The sequence below is a fragment of the Brienomyrus brachyistius genome, chromosome 16 (genome assembly GCF_023856365.1).
Source record: "Brienomyrus brachyistius isolate T26 chromosome 16, BBRACH_0.4, whole genome shotgun sequence".
Taxonomy (NCBI): Eukaryota; Metazoa; Chordata; class Actinopteri; order Osteoglossiformes; family Mormyridae; genus Brienomyrus; species Brienomyrus brachyistius.
Genome location: NC_064548.1, coordinates 25,087,767 through 25,100,452, shown reverse-complemented (window position 1 = coordinate 25,100,452; position 12,686 = coordinate 25,087,767). Strand labels below are relative to the sequence as shown.

General features: G+C 45.6%; 1 long non-coding RNA gene across 1 annotated transcript in view; it reads left to right on the top strand.

Moving 5' to 3' along the window:
- Positions 1–220: 220 nt before the first annotated feature.
- Positions 221–12,686, top strand: part of LOC125710305 (uncharacterized) — a 49,341-nt gene continuing 36,875 nt past the window's right edge. The window contains exon 1 of the long non-coding RNA XR_007382956.1: positions 221–308. This is a non-coding gene — a long non-coding RNA (uncharacterized LOC125710305). The remainder of the gene's footprint in view (positions 309–12,686) is intronic.

Below are 12,686 nucleotides of genomic sequence, written 5' to 3'. Positions count from 1 at the left end.
GTAACAACAACACACAGCGGCCATAAATCAGGCAAACTGAATAAAACATTTTTTAATTTCAGTTCAACAGCTGGGGCTCATTATGTGACCAGTTGTTTTATTGTGTTTTCCTTTTAGCTTCTGTTTTGGTTTTGCTGAAATGCATTTTAGTTTCTTAGCACATGGCAGAGAGGCATCACCGCGCTAATTCCCAGCGAGGCCCCCGGGAGCGTCACACCCGTCTCGGCTCGCAGCATCGGTCCGCGCTGGAAGCTGCCTTTTGCGGGACGCCCTCCAGCGGAATGGAGTCCGGGGCAGCCTCTTGCCAGGTGGGTTTGTTGCCGGTCTCTCATGCTGGGGAGCGTGTGCGTGACGCATTCCTTTTGTGGTTGTTTTGTTATTCAACATGTTTCATGTTAATCTTGTTGTGAATCATTGTTGGTTGTGTATATGCAATATGACTATGTGTGGAATAACGAAGGAATATTTACACAGTCTGAAACAGTGGTACATCCCTGCTACAATATTGTTCTCACAGGTACAAACAACAGAAAACATTAATATACCTCCAGTACAAAAATGTCCCCCAGAGTCTATTTCTATATCTTAAATTAGGCTAAAAGGTATATTTACCTACAGCTGGGATACAATTGGACCTTGAGGGTCCAGCTCCTGTAACAAGTTATTGTACCTCAATAGTGCAAACTGGTACCTTTCTTCTGAAAGTGCAGAATAACTACAAATTATAAATTTTTTTTTATGAAATTATTCTGTATCTCTGGTACCTTTGATTTGGACATCATTGCATATTTAAACTATTTGAAAACGTGTGAGAGCAGATGCAGTTTTGCACGTGTGTGTATGAAGGAGAAAGAGTGAAAAATGTAAATGTTCGCCGAATGGATGGTCAAGTGACTCACTAAGAATTTAATTGCCTGTATTTGAATCAATGGAAAACTGCCTGTTGGGGGCGAATGAATCAGTCAAATTTTATTCCCAAGCAATTTAACCAATTTGCAGAAAGTAATTTAGAAAAGAAAAAACCCAGAAAGGCAGACACTGGTTTTATTGGAGTCAAACGTGTAAGTGTGGCGTGCAAAGACTTGCAGAGGAATTCAGAATTAATCCCCACACTCATCTGCAATTTAGATGTCAAGACTTTCCTGTCTCTGTTTGATTGGATTGTTTCACAACACTGCAGGCTTTATTGTCGCGTCTGGATTGGAGTGGCGGTTTCCGTGACGTCCCGCACGTCCAATCACTGATAGATGGGGACTGCAGGACATAGGGCTGAGGAAGGCCCCCTTAATTTTTTTTGAGTAATGCACGACAGGTGGTTCAAAGAAGGCTTTGCACCTGAGTGGTGGGTTAGGCATAAAGGCACCCACCCCCCGAACACGGTCCCCATCAATCTTTAGGTCAGAGAGGCTTTCATCTGACAGGTTTAACTCTAGGGTTAAACTGCAGCCCGTCTGACTGTGAACAGCCACCCGGTAGGCTCAAGAACCGTCCCGGAAGGGCAAAAAATAAAATAAATATGTTCTTACAGGACTGCACGCCTGGAGTCTAAATGTGCAACCTGCAAGTGCAGAAGGAACAAATGAAAAGACTAGAATGAGTTTCACTTGCATGCAGCATGCAGCGATTGAGGTCATTCTTTTGTTTTTCGGTAATGTTCATTCGTTCAAATGTCCAAATGACCGCTGACGAATCACTCAGCAGACGTCTTTATGCAAAGTGACGTACAACCCTCACGTCTTTATGCAAAGTGAAGTACAACCCTCACATCTTTGCAAAATTTATGCAATTTATGTACAATTCTGGTTAAGCGCTTAACAGCAATTTGTCAAAGTCTGCTTCTTTAGTCAAAACCTGAAACAGATGTTCGTATTGCGAAATAATTAATGTTCTAAATAAAATAAAATAGAATGAAGATGAACAGGTACAGGGGCACGTATGTCGGCCCTGGGAGTGCGTGGCCACGTCAGACAGCGACTTGTGGATGCTTTGTCACCTCCATCCCTGCCATCTAAATGGTCTGCTCTCACCCTTTGCCTCAAAGGCCTACAACAGACACCAGGCTATTGTAATGCTTACCGAAAATCAATTCTAACTGTATGGTAATGCTAACTGTATAGCAATAGGCTAGGACTCAGCCAATGCCAAGTGTATATAAAACTAACTAATGCTAACTGTATAGTAATATTACCTAAATGACAAAGCTAACTGTATTGCAGTTCCCTGGTGCTGTTCCTTTGTATATGCAGGCTTTCCGTTACCCTTTAATCTGCTGAAATACTTCAGGTCTGTACTGGCAGATTCACGGTTTCACACAGTACTGTATATGAGATTTTTTGGGTAACTTGGTCCGTTCTTAAACATCGGACGGATCAAACAGGTTGCTTTTCTCGTCACACTTGTGAAGTGCTTTTGTTAATGAACAAGTTGGTTCAGATGTTTCTACTGCTGGTGGGATTAAGCCGAGCGTCCTGAGGCTAAGCTGACCACGGCCTGCACCACCTCACCGTGACGGCGGGTCGTTGTCACTCCGCACATTGCTGCAGTGATATTACTCATAATGCTTTCGGGCAGCCTGCTGTACATCCTTTTCTGCACCTTTGACAAATACGGCGACTTTCTTTGTAGATGGTAATTATTCCGCAAAAAAAGATAAACGGTTTGGGTGCGAGTCTCATTATGTAACATTACCGTGCATGTTGAGCGGCTTACTTGTTTTATAAATGAAATTGTACAAATCAGGAAACAGCCGACCTAAGCTGAAAATGCCATTATCTTTCAGCAAAGCTTTTGAAAGCTGGTTCATCTTGTACAAATGTGGCTGTCTGGACGCTTCCTGTGCCACACGATTCAGGTGACATTGAAGCATAAAACAAACGTGTTTAAAGAAAAACACATTACTGTCTTTTGGCCAGGATAATGCGAAGTGGTGCTTTTGTTTACTCAAAATTAATAGGTAGAACAGCAAAATATGGTTGTTTTTTCCACGTGAGCTTCTAGTTTCTTCTACAAACGCAAGCCTCCAAAACACAACTGTGTTACAACCTCTGCAAATTCCGACTAGATGTACTCTCCATATTAGAAGTCAAGTACGGTAAACAACATGTTTCTTACACACTGCCAAATTACTCATAAATTTTATGTGATTTCAGAGATTACTATCCAAGTATATAATCAGGAATGTGCCCTCGGGGGAAGAGACTGGCCTCTTTGAAAGTAAAGGGAAAATTACTTAAATACTAGTTTCCTGCCTCGTAAATTTAACTTTTTGTGTCTACCGCTTTCAGGAGATGATAATGCGGGGTAGCAGGAGCCCAATTGATCTGCACCTAAAGCTCAGCATGTGGGATTTATGAGAGAGCCGTCCTTTTAATAGAAACCGTAGTGATGCCAGAGGCGGGTGCGAGGGAGGGGGGCCTTTGGCGTCAGTGTCGTCGGCGAGCTTGGGCCGATTGATTGGCCGGGATTTTTCATGGATGGGGGCTCGTCCACCTTGTTCACGCTGCGCTCAGTGAAATCTGCCGTCCAATCAGATGGTTTGATGGATCATCTGCACACTGTTCACCTTTCATGGAATTCTGAGCTATTTCAAACCTTGCATGCACCTCTTGAATCATATACAAATACTAAAAAATGATGTATGTCAAGGCGCCCAATATACACATGATACACGATATGCACTTCAAATGCAAATGTCCCTTTTCAGTCTCGATAACGTAAATAAAATGCAATAGCAATATTCATGGCTCCACACTTTAATATAAACCAAAAAGTTAAAATTGCATTTATTCATGAGGCCTTATTTTATGAAGAGGCCTGAACATTTGGCTTAGCATCGAGCTGCCAGTCCCAACATTATAAGCTCTTGGGAACCTCTGGAACCTTCTATGTCCCTGGCGGAATTTCCAGCCTCTCAACGATGGGAGAGGGACCAGCACCAATTGCTTTGCCCCTTCAGTTAGGGCTTGTGAGTATGTATTTTTTTTCTCGGGGGGGCAGTGAGGTACCGCCGTCCCGACCTGGGCGAGGTGGCTTTGCATGTCATTTTCTCAGATTCCTGCCTCAGCGGTGGGTCTGGCCCGCCATTCGTCTGCTCCGTTTCCATAGTTATGTCACCATGGCGATCACCCCTCTCCTCGCCAAACTGCAAACCTGCCTATTTGCGAAAATTATGCTCGTTTTCTTTTGCAGTAGGAACTGGGGAAAAATAAATAAATAAAGCTGCTTTTTGAATAAAAAAAGTATGGAAATGCAGAACAAGATTCAAAAAATGATAATAGCAATAATTATAATTATTAATTAAAGCGATCTTCCCATCCAAATGATAACCAATAAAGCAACCGATAGGTTCTGTGTTAAACCACTTATACCACGTTCTTATTTAACTATTAATAATTATTCTATTCTTATAACTGGGACTTGGGCTTGGATTATTTTTGTTGACCTTCACTAAACCCCCTAGTGGTTCATAGCAGCCACAAAGATGCCTTATTCAGGTTGTATTCCGCAACCATGGCGTAATCCCAGCCTTACAAGCAGGCAGGGTGATCCTACACAGGCCGACACAAGGGGGCGCTCTCTTAAACGAGCCATCACTGTTCTCTCACTCCCGCGGTTTCCCCTTCATGCATCAGGCGGCCAGACAGGCGTGTAGATACGGGAAATTAAGTGAGATAAACATGTCCCGTACATTGTAGGCCCTCGGGTTGAAATGAGACCTCTGATGGGAGGAGAGATCTTCCTGGCCCGCTCAAGCGGAAAACACAGGAAGGGCGGTGCCAGGAGAGCGTCCCACAAACACCTGGGGGATCCCACATTATCTAGGCAGGCACATGGATCCCGCCTGACAGAACTCACAGCCATGAACAACATAAAAGCAGAGAACAAGGAGCGAATGGCAGAATTCCACATGCAAATTTAAGAAAACTTACTGAGCTCCTGCCAGTAACTCAGTAGCTCCCACAGCAATGTGCTACCAGGGAAGACATTCTGGTCGTCAAGGGTGATGTTCCCTTACTTGGCGCTGAGATATTGGTCACAAAACAGGCGTGCTACATGCATTCTAGGTATATGGCAAGTGTGTCTCAAGTATTCAAGATGTTACACAAGCATTCTAGCTATTTAGCAACTTTTATAAGTGTTCCACGATTATTCTAGATGGTCCACAAGTATTGCTGATGTTCTACAAATGTCCTAGATGTTCCAGAAGAATTCTATGTATTTCTCAGGTTTTCTAGGTGTTCCACAATTATTGTAGATTTTCTACCAGCATTGTTGGTCCAAAAGTATTCAGGATGTTCCAGAAGTGTAACAGCGTCGGATCCAATAGCTGTGACATTCCATAAAGCGTTTGAGTGAAACCACCTACGGCTCTGACGAGGATTCTAGATATTCCACACACATTCTAGGTGTTCTTAGAATCTACATCTTCTAGTTAGAAGATCTCAAAATCCACCAAGCCCCATTGATGCAGTGGCCTCCATGCTTTCATCACTTCTTCCAACATTTATAGCATCTGTGAGAACAGCTCCTTTTTGACCAATGGCACAAACTCCACTCCATGGCTGGAGCGTTGCAGCATTTCCAATTTTTTGTTCAATTTTCTCCCGCCCCCCAATCTATGTTGATTTTTTTCACCAGAGACGACATCACTAAAGGGTCTGTGTTTCCTGATTGTCTTTTCCATTTGCCCTGATGGAGCCTCACAGGAGACAGATAATCTCCACAGCTTTGGTTGGGAAATTGGCGGCTTTGGTAGCGACAGCGCTTCCAGTGAGTCAGACGCGCATGAGCGCGTGGCGGTAAACAGCTGAGTACCATGCTGCACACACACCTTATTACTGCAGGAGTCTTATCCTGTAAAGAAGGGCTGGGAATATGCAAATATCACATTTATTTATTAGATGTTGCTTGTCCAAAAGTTACATGCTAGTATGGAGAGAGAGAGACCAGGGTCAGCCAGCATCCAGCAGGTGGCCTTGCTCATTGGTTATTGGATTATTCTGCTATGGGACCATGAGATTTAAACCAACAACCTTATATAGGCACTGAGTTCTAATCTACTGAGCTACACTCTACCCTAAAGCGTGTATAAATAGATATGTATATTAAGATCTAAAAGGCAAATTAACTGGTTAGCTGTATAATATATATGAACTAAAAACAATACTTTTTGTAATAAAAGTTAATTAGTATGATGATCCCCACTCTCCCCATCCTGCTTTTGTTTGGTGTCAGGGCAGATTGGGAGGTGTCTAGTTCCAGGAACCACCTCCATGATGGGTCACATGGGCTCCAGGTGTTAAGCTCCGCCTTCCCTCAGTCGTCTGTTAACACCACGGCCTTACTCAGCTAAATCCCCCCCCCCCCGGGGATGACGCGGACAAACGGCCCTGTTGGTTTTGGCCGCCTCGTCTGGCTGCGTGGGCTTTCGCGTTTCCGTCACTTTGGTGATGGTGGGGGGGGGGCTTCCATATGGTAACCAGAACCCGCTCGTTCAGGGGGACATTAACGCAAATCACAAAACATTATTTCAGTAAACAGGAGGCTCCTTCTTCCCCCTGTGAATGGAGCCCAGACGAGAGAAACACCTCATTGTCCTGCTGCTCCTGGCCTGTCTGACGTGGTATTTCCCTCAGGGACACCAGACCCCCCCTCGTACTCTGCCTTCGTTACTCTCCCCCCCCCCACCCCACACAAACAGACCATAATCCTGCCTCTCCTCCCATGTCTCTGGGTCTGTGCTCTGTGGCAGAGTGCAGCTGGCCAGTTACATCCGGGACTTTACCTGCGTGATGTAGGAATGTTCCGAAGCGGCTCCCGTTCTGAGGTGAAGAGCTGGCAACACTCAGCAAGCTCGGCGTGACGGCAAAGGCGCTCAGCTGATACAAAGAGGCGAAGTGCTCTGCCCCCCCCAGCTGCCCCCCAACACCCTGCGGACCCCCCCCAGCAAGCAGCAGTGTAGCGGGCGGCACATACACCGCCGAGCTCATCACGCGGAATGATGTAGCAGCTTTATCAGGAGCAGAAAAGCCTGGGACTTTTCATGGAATCTGACTTAAAATGTCAAATTTTCATGGAAACCAACTTATAAAGCCTGTGATGTTTCATGGAAACTGATGCATACATGATACATTATGGGTTTTCATGGAAAATGACCTAGTTTTTTAACATTAAGTGACTTACGAAGCCCTTTGACCATAGAGACACACGCATTTCATCCACTTTTCGTCCAGTGTTGCCACCAAGACTTCTGGACTTTTAACTGATGGTTTTCCTGTCGCAGTTCCGCTGGTCGCCCCGCCCCGGCCGTTACCCTCCTTCGCCTGCATCCCGGCCGCGGATAATTACATCTTGCTGGGATGTTAGGCAGGTAGCGGTCAGAGAGGTTACACTGCAGCCTTAATCCCTGCTTAGATTACCCCCGGGATGACAATGTTGCGAAAGCTCAACAATGCTCGTTTGTTACAGTAACCGGCTCTAAATACATACCTCCGTGTCGAGCGCAAAGCTGTAATTCAAGCTGAGCCGGTGTGCGGTCGAGACATGCGCTACCGTCTTCCAGCGCACCGGCTGTAAATGCGGCAGAATGTTGCGGAATGAATCGGAATGCCCATACACACTGACCACACTGTTGTAAGAAGGATGAGTGTGCCTCAGGGTAATGCAGTGTCACCCAGCTTGCCATTTGCTTCCCTTATGGACGGACAGCGTTGCCGGAAGGTTCCGCCGGGATAGGAATCCGATAAGGGGATCACATCTGCTGTCTGTTTCACCCCAAATGGACACCTGCTGGCACCTAGGATGGTATTGTGGGGCATCTGTGTATTAAATTCCAGAGCTCCAAAGTACAACAGAGAGCTGGCAGTAGTAAGGGAAGGATGTCTGGAAGGAGTAAGAGGATTACTGAGTATTTTCGCAGAAATGTGAATTTACTAATTTAGTACCGTGTTTCCATTCTTTCACATGAAACCGACGTAAACGTCACATAGTTCCACATAGTCTCCTTCAGCCTGTGTGATGTCAGTTTAAGTTTTAGTCCTCAGTTTAGGTTTGGGCAGGAATCAGCAGCGTCAGGCAACAAAAGGCCACTGAGCGATGTGGGACGGCCGTGTCCGATCCACGAAACACAAGCAAACAGCAGGAACAATGGAGCCGCGGTCGACCAAACGTCGCTGATCCTCTTGAGCTGGGAACAAGCGACGGTAGCAGCACAATGGGTCTGACCTGGCCCTCCGCCCAGACATCGGCCCAGGAAGTTTGCGCAGACTTATACTTCAACCTCCTACAAGCGGCTGCGTGCTTGTTCAGCAGAAAGAAAAAAAGAGAAGTTGCAACATATGCAGTCTGCCTGAGAATGACAGGCCCTGTGTGCTTTAGGGCACATGACAGTCTGTCTCTTTTCCTGACGGTTTGGTTTTCTCATACAGTGGCTTGGAATTACCAGGTTAAGTTCACTGCCTAGTCCAACGCCTATGACCTTCAAAGGAACTGAGCTGAACCAAATCTTCCCCTTTGTGTTGCCGCTTTCCCATAATTCCCCATGACACACGGTGTCACATGGCTGACCCAGCTGAGTCTCTCGGTCACTCTGGGTACTGCGGTTGAAATTCGGCTTTCAGACGGCGGATCCCTGCACCTACGCTGTCGAAATGGTCCCATGTGTTGTTTTGTTCTTCGTTTTCTAAAAAAGAGCACTTGAAACGTTGCGGGAGTAACCACTGGGGCAGCATCCCACATGTTTGTTTTCTGTAGAGGCAATGGAGGGATGACCGGCATGCGGAAACCAAAAACCGACCCACAACAAAGAGGCGCTTCACGCCTGACGGAGTCGGCCGTTTTCTTTGGGCCAAAACGCCACTTTAGGAGCTGAGCACCAATCAGCTGTCAGCCTCTGGTTTTCTGCCGGTCCTCTAGGGGCCTCGGGGGCACAGCACGGTTTGGGGGCATGTTTTCACGGATCTCGAGGTGGGGGAAAAGGACGCAGATCCCATTAGTGTCATCTTGCAGGCTGGGGGAGTTTCAGACGGTGTGGGATGAGGAGAGGACGGAGCCCCCATGGTGCAGGGCTTGGCCCATGCTAACAGGCGTATGGCTGATCCTGGTGCACATACTGATACCCAAATGCACACGGCGACACACACGGACACACCCAAGTGCACACGCACATAAACACAAGTATGTCAGATTCACTCCTGCAGTTTTACAGTAATACGCACCCCATAGTTCACGCACCTGTATATCCACACAAGGGATATTTCCACAGGCCGCCACCTGCCTGTCTCTCGGGCCCTGTGTTCGTTACGCGGCGCGCTGAACTGGCTGGGTGTCGGGAGCGGCATTCCGCGAGGAGGAGCACACACAGGGAGCAGAACCCCAGGCTAATGGAGTTAGCATTCCCCGTGTTAGCAAGGCCCGCAAGAATGTGGCGGGAAGACTTTCACGCGGAGTCAGCCCGCACGTCCCCAGGAGCCGGAGGAGGAGGAATTCCGTGGGGGGGGAGAAGCCAGGGAGAAAAAGGGGAAGGAGAGAAACGACGAATGGCACCCCCCAGAGGGAGAGACAGCTTTGAGATATGTAGCCGTCCCCGGCTGGCCGTGCCTTCAACTTCCCATACTCCCGCGGAGTTCCCCTTCAGCTTGCAGTGTATGGGTGTTTCTACATGCCCACACACACACATACACACACACACAAGCACACGCAAACACGCGTCCGCTCCCTCGAGCAGAAGTTCGCCGACACCCCCATTTGTCCCCTCTGGTGGAATCTGCTTGTCAAGTCAGCCTTCAATATTTTGGCATGTCTCTCAACGGCACATTTCCAGCAGGAGCTGGGGGGGGGAGCGGTCTGTGGGGGGAGAGGGAAGAGACAGGGGACAGATTAAGCGGAGTAGAGGAATGTTACTGTGGTTTAAGTGTGTGTATAGAGCGTGGGATTTATGGCCGACACACGCTCAAGGCAAAATAGTTTAGAAATTATTAAACGCCTTCAATTAAACTTATAAAAGGGGAAGGACAGACGGAGAGAGAGAGAGACGTCCCGACTGGTGATTTATGAGACCAAGCTCTCTCAAAGAAACCCCAAACAGCTCTTTCTCAAAGTCTGCCGAGCCAGTCGTAAAGACTAGCGTTCTGCTTTGGTGCAATCCAGTTACCTTGTGGCATGGCTGGTATTTTACGGGCCTCATCTTCTCGGCAATGTGCTTCACAATGCCTCACTTGTCTTAATGCAGAAGCAGGATCGAGTCGATGACTTTTAAAGCGACAGTGTCCTTTTTTTTCTGAGCAGTGAGTCCACTTGCAGGGTTTTGGAGAAGCAGTCGTTAATGTCACCCTCCTTGAAGCATATGTGGCAGCCAGGTGGCCCGCCCCAATTTCAGGGAATGAAGTACAGTATCCAGCCCCTATTCTGAGTAGAAAAGTAGTCTCGTTCCCTCAGCTGGGAATCCATGCTGTAACGGTAACGTTATCCTAACATTACGGAACATTTTAACCGGGGATTGGTCGCAGCAGAGTCACTGGGACCCATTAGCGGTCAAGGCTGGATCTCATTGCCAGGGCAGCAGGCCATTGGATGGAGCAGCGTGTGTAATTACCCCTGGGGAAGGCTTTAAAGGCGGGCTGCGCTGTGCGGTCGTTTACGGGGGGGGGGGGTTAAAGGCCGTCATTGCGGGGTTCCCAGGGAGGTTAAGAGCATGGCCTTCGGCCAGTGAGCTGAAGAACTGAGTATAATCACTCCCAGCTTTGATGCAAACGTACGCTTCCCCATGTGTGATTATACAAGAATTTGTGTTTATAATACAAATCACAGAATATGCTGGCATTAAATATTAACATGAGATGTATGATTCCGTTACTAGGGCAAAGGAGCTGAGTTCTACATCTTATAGCTTTTAACTTTAGTTAATCTAGATGGGTAATTGTTGTTGAGGTATTCACAACTTCAATGTGTTTCTCGAGTGATATAATTAGATAAATAAGTACGTCATTGAAGGGGCAGGGAATAACGTAAACTATTTGGAAAATGAACGTAAGTTATAATTACATTTCGTTCCTCGCTAGCAGGAAGCTTTGCACTCAAGTTTAGCCTTTCAAGTCGAAGGGAAGGCTAATTTGGTACAACTGCAGTTTTAACCGAAATCTTGAAGAAAAATAGAATTCAAGAAGTCACACAAATGTTCTGAGTTCGGGCTAAAATCCGTAAATGCCCCTTATTTAAAACTGGACACGAGTCTGGTGTTGCATGTTTCTAAGCAGTGGGTAACCCTATAGGCGACATATCAACCAAAACTCTCTCCGAATGAACGTTCATTAAAATAATCTGCCGACAAGGAGACTGAATATACCGAGAGACAGAGCTCCTGTAATAGGGACACAAAGCTAATCGAATAGCGATTAGACCCGCAGGACCTCTGCCGTTTTCTCTTTGTCTCTGAAGTAAATCCAATGGAAAGCTGGTAGATTAATCTCTAGGGTAAATGTTATCATTTTTATGCTTTAGGTACCTGCTAGAAAAAAAAAACATTTTCTCAGGTTAGATTCTGAATGTTTTTTGTGTTATTTTTTGTTTTTGAGATATGGATACCGCGGTAACCCTGACCTGATGCTTTTCTTGGCAGGGAAATTTATTGTTGGATTTCACTACAAATCTAGTGAAAAGCTTCATTTTTCAGGTTTTAATTGGGTCCCTAGTTTAGTGGGGGGGGGGGGGGGTGGAGAAAACTGAGGATGAAATTCACCATCGTTTTTGGTAAAACCATTCGAAAAATGATGTATTTCAGTGGGTTACTTCAGTGAAAAAATATTTAAATGTGACATTTCTGGACAGAGAAATAAGTTAAATCTGAAGCGATTTCGGCCAGATTTCACTCTTTGCTCCAATTGATTTGCATACCTGCTATAGGCAAGATCTTAAATGCTGACTGTGTATCTATAGTGTAAGTCGTACCAGCCATTTCGGTAATGTAGTGTGGCTGCGTATTACAGCATCTTTGCTTTTGTTTTCTGGACTGGAAGTTCCTCAGATGTTCTACCAATCACATATTTCACCCGCTTGAGTTGAACTTTCCACTAATCACAGAATTCATCATGTCCAATTATCCTGCAGAATTATTCTGTGTGGTTCTCCCCAAGCACGACACAATCCACACAATTACTCTGTTTCACATTTACGTGATGCATTTACATTGCTATAAATTGAACTGAAAAATCATGGTATGCGTTAATCTTTTAATCACGAATAATGTAAGTTTTGTGTATCACAACACATGCATTATGAAAGGATCATTTTCCTAATTGCCAATTAATATTACATGTACTGCCTTGCACAGTAGATTTAACAAGTTTTCAAATAACACAGCATAACAATTATGCACTTTTTAAAAAATATTATTTAATTAAAAATTTAAACAATAGTTTTTCTTACTTAGCCACCACAGAAAAGCAAAACGCAAACAATTTTGAGCAAAGACAAAATTCTATGAAATACAGAGACATGTGGATGTACAGATCATATAAGACACAATGCAAATGGGTATCGGTGATGGTCTTTGGTCGAGGTTGGCATGGCAGCAAGTATGTATCAGTGACAGATACAGCCCATCATGAATTCATCCTAGGGAACGTATTATAAAACTCTCTATATATTACAGTGCACTGTAAAATATGTATGGGAGAGCCAGAGAATGTATT